Below are 15,400 nucleotides of genomic sequence, written 5' to 3' on the forward strand. Positions count from 1 at the left end.
GAACATATGGCTATAATGCCAAGGGGATGGATATTTATACAATGCTTGGGGTTTATACACCATGGTGTTAAAATACTATGGAAAGAGTAACATAGGGGGTTTATATAATAAAGTTAGACATTAATATGGATGAAAGGAGTGGATGAGGGGAGATAATACTAAGTTTATTTGAAAATAACTTAGCTTAGGGAGTAGATCAAAATGAAAAGAGTTTTAGACAAGAAATGTGGCTTTTAAAGGACTAAGAACCACCATAAAACCACCAATTCTTCCATGAATCTCAACTAATGATGGGATATTAGTAATGAATGAAAAAGGGGAAAATTTGGGAAGTTAGACATGCTTCTTTGCTTGCTGCAACCTGATAGAGAAGAAGGACTTCTCAATCCATTGATTTTGCTTTGTGAAAATAGGTTAGCACACCTTCAACTGTAAGGAATGACACTTCTGCAACCCTATCTGCCTACCCATCTACTTGCCTAGCATTTTTTATTTCTTCTTGGAGGGTGCACTTAGGCTTGCAGACCCTTATTTTCCTTTTCTTTTCTTTGGCTTTTTCCTTTAGATTTTCTATCTAGTTCTACCCTTATTGCTTCCAAGGTCCCAGATTAAGCAGTTGGGAGCCTTACTTTCTCTACCTGAGCTACTTGTCTGCCAAGATTAACCAGTTTGGACAGACTTCCTTCTCTATTCTATAACTGGAAATTTAAAACATGGCATGATCCAGATTAGGCTGTTGGACCATCCATCAAAATTGAGTTTATATCAAGCTATATGCACAGCTTGTCTTCTCTTGGAAATATGTGATCTTTGCATCATCAAAGCAGAGCATATTTGGACCTTTCCCTGCCAATCATGAAATATGAAACCTATTGGTATAGGTAGCTAACAGTGGCTCCACATGGGTATGGTTTTTCATTTGAAAGACCAAGAACAGCAGGTCAGAATGCCTTGGCCTTTGACTGCTTTCACCAATATTTTGAAGTTTGCTGCTTTGAAATGCCAAATTGTGCTCTTCCCATCTTGGTAGATCTCTGATCCTATTTGCCTTTTGCTGATAATTAATAAACTTGATAAACTGCATTTTTACATCTTAACAGAAAATAATATATACATCTAAATAAGTACAAGGGAAAGTCAGGCTGGACTTATGGGTAGTAGTCAAAATAGTGCTTCAGCATCCTGCCATTCACAGGACCTTCATCTAAATCAGTTTCATTAAGACTTTTAAGGAAATAAGTGTTGTTTCCTTGTACTGCTTGGACAGCAAATGGTCCTCTCCAAAGGGAATCAAATTTTCCATGTTTTCCTTTATCTTCTCTTCTTGAATCCCACTTGAGGACTTTGTCACCAATGTTGAAATCTTCTGCCTTAGTCCTTCTGTCAAAGGCCTTCTTTAATTTTTCTTGTAGAACTTGAACTCTGCTGAAAACTTGGTCTCTAGTTTGCTGTAAACATATTATTTGATTGATCCTTCTTTGCATATCATTTGGTTCAGCTTGACTTTCTTGAAGAAGTTTCATGACAGGCACCCCTAGTGATGAAGGAAATTTGGCTTCTAATCCATAAACCAACTCATATGGGCTGGTCCCAATTGATCTCTTGGTTGTTAGTCTATCTGCCCACAAGGCATTAACCAACTTCTTATGCCAATTCTTTTTGTTCGCTTCCAGCACCTTCTTTATGATGTTTACTAGGCTTTTGTTTGATGATTCAGCCAGGCCATTACCTTGGGGATAGTATGAAGTGGAATGGCCCAAAGTAATATGAAATTTGTGGCAGAAATTCACCATCTTTCTAGATCTGAAAGCAGCAGCATTGTCTGTTATTATTTTGTCAGGGCAGCCAAATCTAGCCAATATGTTATTCTCCAAAAACTGAATAATTGTTGAATCATTTGCTTGTCTGCATGGGGCAGCTTCAATCCACTTAGTGAAATAGTTAGTGGCTGTTAAGATCCATCTATGTTGGCCTAAGGATGAGGGATGAATTTCCCCAATGAAATCCAAGCCCCATTGTTGAAAAGGTCTCTCTGTTGCAATGGGTCTTAAGGGAAGTGGCAGTAACTGTCTCTTTCCCTCAAACATTTGACATTTATGACATGAGGTAGTGAATTTCTTGACATCAGAGAACATGGTGGGCCAGTAGTAACCAGCCCTCAGTATTTTATCCACAGTGGACTTCCAATACAAGTGTCCACCACAGTCACCTGCATGAAATTCTTTTATGATATTGTTAGTTTCATTCTCAATTAAGCAGTTTAACAATATACCTTCATGGTTTTTCCAAAGTAAATTTCCATCCATAACACATAATTTAGAAGCTTTCATTTTTAAGAACCTACATTTAGTTCTGGACAATCCTGGGGGAGCACACAGGTTTTGCAATACATAACATATATCAGAGTACCAAGGGGATTGTTCAAAGGCTACATTGATCTTTGGAGTCGCCAGCTCTGGTTCACTGTCTAGCTGGTTGATGTCTAAGGCTTGGAAGTTTGCTTCTGTCATTAGTTTGGCCAAACCTTGCCCTTTTATTAGCTTTGTAGGTTTTATCTCAATATCAAATTCCAAAATGTTGGCAATCCACTTTCCTCTTCTGCCCTCTAAATTTTCTTGGGTGAGAATGTCCTTGACAATAGGACTTGGCACATAAGCTATAACATGGGAATAAAGGATATAGATCCTAAAGTCTTTGATGGCCTTGACCAAAGCATAAGCTTGTTTCTCCATGATTTGGTATTTTAGGGGAGCATCTCTAAGAGCTCTACTAAAGAAAGCAATGGGTTTCTCATTTCCTTGGTCATCTTTCTGTAATAAAACAACAGCAATAGTATGTTGGGAGGCAAAGGAAAAAATGATGAAATCTTTATCAAATTGAGGATTTGTTAAGACTGGAGTTTGAGTAAGGGCCAGTTTTATACCTTCAAAGGCTTGATTTGCTTCAACAGTCCATTTCACTTTTGAATCCTTCTTTAGCATGTTATTTAGCAATCTGATCAATTCTGCTAAGTTTGGGATAAACCTTCTCAAGAAATTGATTTTTCCCAAGAATCCTTGCAATTCTTTTATATTTCTTGGGTGGGGCATTTGTAGGATAGCTTGTATCCTATCTGGATCAATTCTAATGCCATCTTTAGAAATGATGTGGCCCAATAGTTTACCTTCCTCTAAACCAAATAGAGACTTCTTGGGATTCAAGGAAATTCCATATTTCCTACATGTTAAGAAAATCTGTCCCAAATGTTTCAAATGTTCATGATCTGATTTTGAGAAAGGTGTGAGGTCATCTAAGTAAATGACAAGAAAGTCATGAATCTCCTTGGCAAAAGCAATATCCATTGCTCTTTGAAAAGTTGCCCCTGCATTTTTCAATCCAAAAGGCATTTTTACATATTTGAAAGTTCCCCATGGGGTTGTAAATGTTGTTTTCTCTTGATCATCAGGGTGTACCAGGATTTGATTGAAGCCTGAGAATCCATCAAGTAGTGATATCCTTGAGGCACCTACCACTCTTTGGAGGATGTGATCCATCTTGGGTAAGGGATAATTATCTTTGAGGGATGCTTGATTCAAGTTCCTAAGATCCACACAAAGCCTTATTTCACCAGTCTTCTTTCTTGTAGGAACCAAATTTGAAATCCAATCAGAGAACCTGATTGGTGCTATGATGCCTGCTTTAAACATTTTTTGCAATTCCTTTTCAATTGAAGGGAGAAGCATGGGATTAATCCTTCTCAATTTTTGTTTGAATGGTTTCTGATTAGGCTTGAGAGGGATTGTATGCTGAATGACAGAGGTGTCATAGGATTTTAAATCCTCATAGCCCCATGCAAAGACATCTTGAAATTCTTTGAAAAGGTCAATGTATTTGGGTTTTTTATCAGGAGGTAAAGATGCAGACAACTTTATTATTTTGGGCTTGTCAATGGTACCAATGTTGCATTCTTCAATGGCTATATTTAGGGGCTGCATTTTTGGTTTTCTAGGGATGTCATTTGAGTCAAAGATGTCTTCTAATGGAGTTAGGCCTGTTGGGAGAAAGTTGTCTTTCAGCTCTATGATTTCAGCCTCTATAACAGCTGCTTCCTCATGATTGGTTTGTTGAATTTGTTGTATGTTCTCCTTGTTGAAAATAGTTGGATTTAGCATTTGTTCAGCTGTTTTGGGTGACATTGGGTGGTTAGTCTGTTCAGACTGTATTTGTGATTGACTTGCTCTTTCAAGTATTTGTGACTGACTTGCTCTTTCAGTGTCAATATTTAGTCCAGCAAATTCTTGTTGCAAGGTCAAGAAATTGTTTATTTGTGCATCATCTTCAAATACCTGCCAGTCTTTGACATTGTTTGGGACAGAAGGTCTGTGTTTTACCTCGGCTGTAAAACAGTGGTGGGGCTCAAAAGGTAGCTTGCAGGTACTTGCAAATGTGGCTAAACTGTGGGCATGCAGATTATGGGTTCTGGGAATCTTGGTAATTTGAAACTCAGTGAAGGACTGTAGTAGTTCAGCAGCAGCAGATCTATAAGATCTCAGTCTTTTGTCATTGGTGACAAAATTGCCTTTCACTTGTTGGATGACTAAATCTGAATCCCCCATAATTGAGACCTTTGTGGCTTGTAAGAACTTTACTAGCTTGAGGCCTAGTAAAAGGGCTTCATATTCTGCCATATTATTAGTACACTTGAAATTCAGTCTATAGGCTCGGCCTTCTGCGTGACTGTCTTGTTTATTATGTATCCAAACTCCAGCTCCTGCCCCTAATTTGTTAACTGACCCATCAAATTCAAGGAACCATAGGATCTCTTGTTCCGGGGAGAATTTAATGACCTCCTTATGTGCTGGAATTGTAAGCTGAAGCTGTGGTTTGCCTTCTGGTTGGTTTTCTAGGGGAGTTTCCTCACTTGATGGAACCCGCTTGCTTTCTTGAGCAGCAGCTGTGTTCAATGTTTGGTTAATCATTGTTTCTTGGGTAACAATTTGCTCATTGGTGTCTTCCTCTTGTATGAGTGTCTTGGTTTCAACATCATTATTTGAGAGAGTTGCATTATCATTGAAGAGAATGTATGAGTCTATGTCTGAATGGACAGCATATATGGGAAAGTTTTGGGGCTTTTCTTCACTGCTGACCATGTATTTCATTAATGTTTCTCTGTATAATCTCTTTGGTTGCCCAAAAACATTGATGGTGGCGTATGACATATCTAACTGCAGGGAACCTTGAAGTTTAGCCCCCCATGACCTTGATAACAGCATCCCATACTTGGGTGGGATGTCAGCCACTACCACATCCATTAGAATTGTTTTGTTTGGGTACTGAACAAGAGACACACATAGATCTTTTATTAGGCCTAAGCACTTGACTTGGCTAGAATCAAAGGAGAACAGGTCCTTGTATGGTCTGGTAATATCCAGATTCAGTCTTTCCATGACTGATTTGGGCATCAGGTTGTGAGAGGCACCCGAGTCAAACATTGCATTGTGTAATATTTTGTCATGAACATGCAGGCTGACATAGAAAGGTAAAATGCCTACACCTGCTGTCTTTCCATCCACCTCAGGACCAAAAAGTATCTCTGGGGTATCATCCAACACATTAACATCATCTTTGTTGCTAGTAAGTTGGAGGGATTTCCTAATTTGTTGTTTGTAAATGCTGTGTTTGGCCAATTCTGAGAGAGGAATTGCTATCTTTACTTTATTGATTTCAGTTTCTAGGTCAAAAGGTTTTTCAGATTGGGTCTTTTGGTTATGGATAACAGTCCTTTCCTTGTTTACTAACTCTTCTTCTTGATTCTTATCTTGATTTTGGGACTTGTCTTTTTTACTCATCTCTTGAGGAGTAACATTTAAATTAGGGTGAGAGGATGAAGTAGCCATAGGCTGCTGTTTTAAGGACAATGGTTCAGTGATCTCTTCAACAATTACTTCTTCTGCAGGTGAATTTGTTTTTTCATTAGGCTCTGTGACTATGGCTCTTTTAGGCTGCTGATTATCCTTTGTCTTTTCAGGCTGATTTACATTCACAGTTCTGCTCCTTAGCTTGTATTGTTTATGGACTTCATAAACAGCAGTGTCATAGCCTTGTTTAAAGTCAAAGGATTCACCTGATTTGATTGGGAACAGCTTGATTACCTCATCCTCATGGTCTTCTTGTGTCAAAAAGACTTGACTTTCACCATCTAGACCCATTAAATTAATCTGAGAATCTTCATTGGGTTCAGTTGATGTGGAAGTTTCAGCATAGTTTTCTTGGAAAGGGGGTCTTATGTCTTGGTCAGGATTAGTCTTGCCAACGTTTGGATTTTGATTTCTCCTAAAATTTGGATTCCTAGGAGGGTTGTTTTGTGGTGCTTCCCATGATGATTTTCTCTCAACCGATTCCACTCTATCCCCCAATCTCTTCATACCAGTGAGTATTGCATCCAGTTTTTGATCAAAGGCTGAGGGTTCCTCTTTGAAAGCGGTTCCCTTTTCCAACCTTGCTCTGTTTCTTTTGGCAATCAGGTTAGCTTCCACTGTGACAGCAACCTTTTGGGCCTCTGCAAGGGTTTGAGGGTCTCTTTCCTTCAACTGATAGGCCATGTCAGGGTCAAAACCATCAGGGAATTTATACAAAGCTAAATCAGGAGGGGGTCTTAAATTTTGTGGGATTGCATTATATACATTGTTGAATCTTGCACAATACTCCAAAACAGTTTCTTGGGGACCTCTTTTGATAGTGTCATACTCCCCAAGTATGTGCAGAGGATCTTTCTTTTTCTCCCATCTGTTAGTAAAGGCTTGATACAGCTCATCAGGAGTTGTAATGGAATTTGCATTCAGGGATCTAAACCAAGTTCTTACATCCCCAGTTAGGCTTTGAACAAACATCCTCATTCTCACACTGTCATCATCTATTTCATAGGTCTCAAAATGGTCTTGCATCCTTTTGGCATGCTGAACAGCTGTCAAAGGGCCAGTGGAGTCAAAATATGAGATTTTGGTTTGGTAGTCTTGGGGTAGAGCTGCAGCATTAGCTGGTATTTGCAGGGGTGCATATCTGTTAGGCATATTCACAAGGTTTGGGGGATTCACAGGAGTAGCTGGGATAAAAGGAACGGTGTGTACCACTAGGGTAACAGGTGTGGCAGCAACTAGAGTGTTGGTCAGGGGGATATGTGCAGTGGGTGAAGATGTGCCAGGAGGGCTTTGAGATGTAGATGGTGAACTGGGGGAGACAGGGGTAGAGCGAAATAGAACCTTAATAGGGGTTGGAACTGGTTCAGGGTGGGCTGTCTCAGGACTCAAATCACTAGGGTTGTCCTGCCTTTGCTGCTTCCTAATTATTCTAGGGATTATATTAGGATTCTCAAAAACTGCTGGGTTTGGGTCAGGGTTTGACCTAGTGTGTCTGGTTTCCCTTTTAGGAGCCAGCTTCTGAATTTGTTTTTGGTATTTTCTAAGATATTTTAGGTTTGTTTAAGGGACTGCTCAAGCTTTTTAAAACCACTATCTTGGCAGACAACGGTTTGAAAAACAATATGCTCAGGTCCCCAGTGGAGTCGCCAATTATGTTAACACCCAGGTTGTTCCCTATGACTCCCAAGGGAATACGGCTGGGGTAACCACTAACCAATCTTTGGATTACAGTGTCTAGCCAAACTGTAATCAGAGAGGGCTCTCTCTTAATGATTTGTCTCTGTTTTGATAGTGTTTTAGGCTAGCTATTATGCTCAGGTTTTTGGTTTATGTTTTGGTTGAAGGATTTCTTTCAGTGCTTAAGATGTAGTGTTCAGACAGTAGTATATCATTGGGCAATGGAGTCTAGAGCTGTGAACTGTTTTGAAATGCTGGAGTGAGAATATTCAGACTGCAGGGCCTATTGGGTATCTCAACAAACAAAATTTAAACTTAAGTGGTGATGTATGGTCAGCCAACGGAAAGCAATTAAGAATTCTCCATTAAGTTGGTGATGTGAAAGTGAAACATGTTGCTCAGGAGCAAACTTGAATTCCTGAAACAAAGGTCACCGTGAAAGATATATTCTGATAGTGAAGCAATTTAAGAATTACACTTATCAAGATTATAGCTGAAGAAAACACTCATTAACAACACAGATTGAGCTCAGGGTATTGCATGAATAAATCCCAAAGGCTATTCTTTTTCTTTGCTGCTAAATACTTAGAAATTAAGAACATACATGGATTGTAAAAGATTGAAACACATAACAAAGAGAGTCACAGAAAACTTATTGTATTGTGAAGTACACAGGAATCCTGCAGTTTTCAATAGTCACCAGAACGCATTCAACACTTCAGAACTTTGAGAAATTCCATCACTTTGTTTATTAAACTCTGAAAATATTACAGTATAAGAACTTCTTCAAGAGAAATCAACAACAACCCCTGCAAGCGTATGCGAGGGGCAAATATATACAAACGGTAATACAAAAATATCTATGGCGTTGAGTCATCTGAGGAATAAATATTTCACCAACTTTGTACATAACAACAGACAAAAAGTTATTGCTGTCTTTAATGCATCATAAATGTTCATTTACATCAGTCAGAAGATATTTTGGCCTTTGTAGGCCGCTGAGTCGGTTGGAATGATCTGCTTTAAATGCTGGGAAATGCGCTGACGTGGCTGCTCTGCTGTAACCTTTTCGGCCCTGTCACCTGTAGCTGTCCATCTTGACTCGCTGGCCGAAAGTCCTGCCGAGTCGGCTCAGCTTGTATCTTTTCCTGCATGCTGATTTTACTAGCTTTTCCTGTGCATGCCACCTTGCATTCTTGATGAAAACTTGAAGAATGGCTTCCTGGTCTACAGGATCATCTGTATTGCCTTTGTCCACCATTCCTGTGTGGGTAGTTGATGCCTGAGAATTGCCTCCATTGTCTCATCTGCCTCTGTGTATTTATAGAAGTTAGGAGGCACTTCAAACAGGTGTTTTATCTCATTCATTATAAAGAATAAATTCTCTACTCTGTTGTAGAGACTTTGCCCTGTAGCTGGCCCTGTTTCTTCTGAGGTGCTGGGCCTTTCAGTGATATGACTTGTGGCAAATGTATTGACCCTCATGGCATACTGCTCATGGGTAAGCAGTTTCCCTGCACTGTTCAGTAAGCCAGGGAGACCTCGGTTCTGTAATACCACAAATTTGTCCATAAATCTGTTCACCTCGGTCTGCATGTCTTGGGTCCTTCTCTCCAATGTCTGCACTAAGTTTCTTAGTGTAAGGACCCTTTTTACCAACATAATAGTCTCAGTTCTGTTAGGAATTCCCATGGTTGCTAACTGAGAACTTGTTCTGTTATTGAGCACATTGACCATCCTGGTGGCAATTTCAGGCATATTGCCTAGAGCTGCCCTTGATCTCTGAATCTCCTTCTGTGCCTTTGTGATGAGCTCCAGCTGCTCATGGATTGTGTCAATGTACTGCCATTGGTCAGTAATAGACTGGCCAATATTGGCCCATAGCACTGTCTTGATCTCGGCCACCACTTTATCCAGTTGGAGCTCCTTTTCTAGCTCCTTTATCCTGTCTTTGAGGGCTTTTATTTCCCTGCCCTTTTCTGCCACAGTCTGCTTGGACTTGTCATATCTTTCGTTGACTTTGGCTAATTTCTCTCTGGCCTCGTTTAGTTCTGTCATTTGTGCTTCCAAGGCCTGGATCTCATTCCTCAGCTTTTGCATGTCTAGGCTTGGGGCCTACTCTGTTGTTGGTGGTGGTGCTGAGGTGGATGTTGCTGCATGTTCTGTTTGTTGAGGAGGAGGAACAGTAGTTGGAGCAGCTTCCTCAAGGTTAATTACTTCAGGAGGAGGCTGGGAGGTCTTACCTTCTTCTCTTTGCTTCAAAGCTGCATATAATGTTGCCTGTGCAGCCTCTGATTCTCCCAGCTTTTCTTGTGTCTGGATTAGCTGCTTGTATAGAGACACTAGCAAGGCTGTGGCATCTTGATCATGCCTCTGCTGGGCAACCTCATCTGTTTGAGGGTGAATTGTGGCTGGCATTTTGATCTTTCTTTTCAAAGCTGCCATGTCTGCATCCCTCAACTTTAATATTTCTTGTATGCCCTTGATATCCTTGGGATCATGCCCAATCTCAATAATTATATCTTCTAAGGACCTTATTCTGTTGTCCTTTGCTTGAGAGGATGCCCTCTCCAACTCAAGTTGTGCAGCTGTATTATTAAGGCTATTTTCTAGCCTATAATTGTCCAATGTTTTGTCTGCCAAGGAGGCATACACCATCTCACCTGTTTGCTTATGTAATTCAATTTTTTCCATCGGGTGGATGTCCTTGGCAAGGACCTCAAGATTGGTCCTAATTATATAATCTGCAGGAGACTGGGGTTGTGCTACAGCTGGCAAGAAATGACTCATGATCATTTTGCCTTCACTAACATCATAAGCAGACATCAGTCTTTTCTGGTTAGTGGGAGCCATTTTCAACAAATGGTTATACAGCTGTATTTTTATGGGCTCATTCCTTTTCTTTATGTCTATGAACTGCTGTTTAATGCTTAGTTCACCCTCTCTCTGTTGGCTAGAGGAGCTGACTTCTCCTCCCACTGTTCTGTTCTGTTCCTCTTGGAAGGAACTTGCAGATGCTTCCCTGCTAGGTGGGCCCATGCCCAGAGACTGCCCTATTGGCATTTCCTCCTCAGAGAAAGGATTCAATCTCTGTCTTTTCTCACCATGACTTATTGATGTGGTCAAGGGAGTCTCTCTGTCTCTTTTCCTGCTTATATCCTCCTTTTGTGGAGTTTGGAGGATTGATGCTTCAACTGATGTTTCTGGCCTAGGAGGCACCGTGTTTTGGGCCTGCTGTTCAGTGAAAATTGGGGCCTCAACTGCCCCTTCTTGCTGTCGGAGCTGCTCTTTGTCATGATGCCCTTCTTCTTGCTGTAATTCCTGTTGTTGTTGTTGTTCTACCTGCTACTGCTGTTGGTGCACCTTCTCATGGGGTGGCTGTTCGGTCTCCATTTCCTTTTCCTTGCCTTTGCTAGATATATCTTCAGTGGCTTTGGGTGCTTGCTGATTTGCAGTCGAGCAGGATGCAACTGCTCCCACTTGTGTGCTTAGAAGGGAAAACACCTGTGAACAAAGTTCAAGGTCAGCCATCTTCTTTAGATTCCTCACCGCTCTTTGATTTAGCTCTTCTTGTGTAACAGGCTCTTCTAGGGTTCCTCTCCTCCATTTTACTTGGTTTGCATGTTTTTCAATGTGAGGAATCTTTACATGATCATAGCCAGACAACTTATATTTGAGCCTTCTCAAAGTTATGAAGTGGTTGGGGTCATAAGGTTTCCAAAGGAAACTGGTTTGAAGGCCAAGGGACTCAAGCATCCTGTCTGCTTCTTTCCAACCTTCCTCCCTCTGGTTATAGACAAAGTGGCCAAGTTGGTTCCTGACTTTCAACTGTGCTTTCTTGCCTTTGACTGAAAAGTGAAGCACATCAACACTGCCAAATTGCCTGAAGTATTCTAGAGCAAACAGCCTCATAGGCACATATTTGGGTAGTCTGTAGGGAGGCAATTCACACCCATATATTCTGATGACGGTGTGGTTCTGGTAAAAGTACCAGTCCCCAATGCTGTATGATTTGGATAACTGCAGGATCCTTTGCATGTCATCAGTGAGCCTTGGAGGAGGTGAGCTCATCAACATTGACATAGCTGGGTGGATGAAGAGATCTATGAACTCACAATAAGTATAAGGAGACTCGAATCTACAGTGGAAAACAGAGGACCAATAGACCACTGATCTTGGATTGCCTTGGGCATCCACTCTTTTGATTGGAAAAGAGAACTTCTGATGTTGATGATATAAGATTAAGTGGTAAATGTAAGAGGTGTATCTGAACACTCTTTCTCTTGCCAGGTTCATTAGTTGCTCATGTATTTTTTCTGCTATATAGGTGGCATAGTCATAGCAGATAGGAGACTTGCCAGGAGCAAACATGAGCATCATTACCAGCACAGTTTGATCAACAAACTCAATTGAGTTGTAGCCCAAAATGGGACTAATCATGTCTACAAGATCTCTGCCCAGTTGGTTGAGGTATACTTGATTGATAGGAGGATACTTCACAGAGTGAGAGTCAATGTACAACTGATTTAATTTGGTGACCTGAGCATCTGTCATTCTGGCTCCTTGATTTATCAGGTCTACAAGTGATAGAGGGACCAGTTTCTTCTCAGTCCTGAAGCAGAGCATATCTTTGATAGCTTCTGGGGTGATATAAAACACAGCTGAGCCTGAAGGGTCAAGAACTGCCCTCTGAGTGGGGTCATAGTTTTCAGCACACAGATGGATCAAATCAGGGAATTGTCTAACCTGAGGGAGCTTGAAAATAGGGAGGAAAGACTCCCATATGCCCAGCACATCTGTTCCAGTCTCATGCTTGGCCTTCAATTCATTGAGCAGGTGGATGTGGAACTTGGTCCTCATCAGCATTTCCTCTGAAATCTGATAGTCCATGTCTGCCAGAGGCTGCCATTCCAATTGTCTCTGAGGGGCATTCAATGGAGCAACGTTCAACGCTATGGGAGCTACTGGTGGATCCATGATTTCTCCTAGGATTATGGATGGAGTTGCTATGCAGAGCAACACAAAAGAGTTTTCTTCGACGGAGAAATGTGAATTATTCAGGGATAAAGGATAAATGATCAGCTGCAGCAATTGAAATACTGCTTTAAGGTAGAGATAAGACTAATGTCTGGTCTGAATCTTTCTTTTATAGCAAGTAGGTGTAGTTTGAGTGGCCAGTTCGCGATTGCGCGAACAGAGTGCGGTTTTTGGTGAAATTTGGGCAAACAAGGCTCAGCTGATGATTTTCGACCTTTCAGTTGCAAATGGGTACTAGATACAGGGATTTTGCCGGCGAATTTGCAAGTTTCTTCGTCTTTTAAGCTTTTTGAGGGAATTCACAGACAAATTAGGCGCATGAAGGATTTATAAGGGTAAATACCTGGTAAACAGCGAGCAACGGTCACGAATGTATGTAGAAATGGCGCGCCGGAGGTCTCCAAATCGATTTCAGCAAGGTGGTGCAAGTTTGGACGTAAAAAACCATGCAGAGAAAGCAACAGCGCTTTGGCAAAAAGTATGAAAAACGCGAAAAATCGACCAAAATATGGATTTTTGGCATATTGGCGCGTTTTTTGGATGACGTCAGCATGACGTCATCAGGTGGGGTCAAGGTCGGATGACGTCAGCATGACGTCATCGGGTGAGGTGGCAGGGTGTGATTGGTCCACGGGGATAATGAGGTGGCAGGCATATCAGCGCGGGGGCGGACGAAGGAGCTGACGCGACGGCGGGGTGGCACTGACGTGGGTCTGACGTGGTGGTGACGTTGGCCGGGCGGATCGACCGAAAACCGGAAGCGGTTAGCGGTTTCTCATCGCACCGCTTTTGATACGGAAGGGGAATTGTCAGGCGTACCTCCGATAAGCTGTGGGCATGACGCGTGGCGGAGGCCTGACGTCACCCTCTGACAGATATAGGAAGGTATCTGTCGGACGTCGGGGCCGGTCCGATATGGATGAGGATGGTCGGATCAAAGAGGTCCGATCCAACGGTTGACGGATCAGTGAGGTGATCGGACAATACGGATGGGGGCGGGATTATTTTAATATTTCTTTCGGGATCTATGCTCGGCGGAAACCTCTTGGGATATGACGAATTTGTAATGTTTTCCAATGTAAAAATAATGCGGCCCCGACACTTTGGATAAGCGAATAAAAGTGGGTTTTGATTTTTATTTTGCAATTTGAAGCGGGTATGGGTAAAAAAAGGTCTTTTACAAGGTTTCTTTAGCAAATGCAGGTTTTAATGGGCCAAATGAATTCAGAAGAGGGGAGGGGGGGTAGACTTAGGTTTATCAAAGTGACCAGATGTCATTTTGATCCCTGACAGAGAACATTTGGCTATAATGCCAAGGGGAGGGATATTTATACAATGCTTGGGGTTTATACACCATGGTGTTAAAATACTAGGGAAAGGGTAACATAGGGGGTTTATATAATAAAGTTAGAAATTAATATGGATGAAAGGAGTGGATGAGGGGAGATAATACTAAGTTTATTTGAAAATAACTTAGCTTAGGGAGTAGATCAAAATGAAAAGAGTTTTAGACAAGAAATGTGGCTTTTAAAGGACTAAGAACCACCATAAAACCACCAATTCTTCCATGAATCTCAACTAATGATGGGATATTAGTAATGAATGAAAAAGGGGAAAATTTGGGAAGTTAGACATGCTTCTTTGCTTGTTGCAACCTGATAGAGAAGAAGGACTTCTCAATCCATTGATTTTGCTTTGTGAAAATAGGTTAGCACACCTTCAACTGTAAGGAATGACACTTCTGCAACCCTATCTGCCTACCCATCTACTTGCCTAGCATTTTTTATTTCTTCTTGGAGGGTGCACTTAGGCTTGCAGACCCTTATTTTCCTTTTCTTTTCTTTGGCTTTTTCCTTTTGATTTTCTATCTAGTTCTACCCTTATTGCTTCCAAGGTCCCAGATTAAGCAGTTGGGAGCCTTACTTTCTCTACCTGAGCTACTTGTCTGCCAAGATTAAACAATTTGGACAGACTTCCTTCTCTATTCTATAACTGGAAATTTAAAACATGGCATGATCCAGATTAGGCTGTTGGACCATCCATCAAAATTGAGTCTATATCAAGCTATATGCACAGCTTGTCTTCTCTTGGAAATATGTGATCTTTGCATCATCAAAGCAGAGCATATTTGGACCTTTCCCTGCCAATCATGAAATATGAAACCTATTGGTATAGGTAGCTAACAGGTGCTATGCATACTTAGTCATAGTGGAAGATAGTGCGATGGTCCAGGGAGTGCAACTGAAATGGATTTTGGCTCAAATGTGGAGTTGTTTTCAATGAATTAAGCTGGGTTTTGATGAACAATGATGAGAAAAATAGGATGGAATGTCTTGAGAGGTTACTGAGCTACCAAAAGGTTATCTAGATGTGCTTGCAAGTCAAATTTTTAATTCATAAACCAAACCAGAGATTGACAGAAGCATCATTCATCTACTATGCAATTGCAAAGCAAGAGCAGTTCAAAAGCTACCTGGCTGACTTCAAACTCTGACTATATTTTATCAAATTGAACATAAAACAAACAATAACAACAAACAAACATCTAATCATATCTCCCACTGTGGTCACCATTTTTTTTATGGGAAGACTAGTATTCCTAAAGAATGCTAGCCCTCTAGGTTTGGCAGCTACCCTAGAAACAACAATTTAAAGCAATTCAATGATTTCTTCTATGTGTATCAGATAAGAGAAAGATAATGGAACCAACTTGGAACTTCTGCTTAATCCCTTGCATGATCTTTCTCTCCTTTGATAGACCCTGCAACTCCTCCTCGTGCTTAACATGC

The sequence above is a fragment of the Pinus tabuliformis genome, chromosome 9 (assembly GCF_031772625.1).
Source record: "Pinus tabuliformis cultivar Carrire ecotype Pingquan chromosome 9, CPIR1, whole genome shotgun sequence".
Taxonomy (NCBI): Eukaryota; Viridiplantae; Streptophyta; class Pinopsida; order Pinales; family Pinaceae; genus Pinus; species Pinus tabuliformis.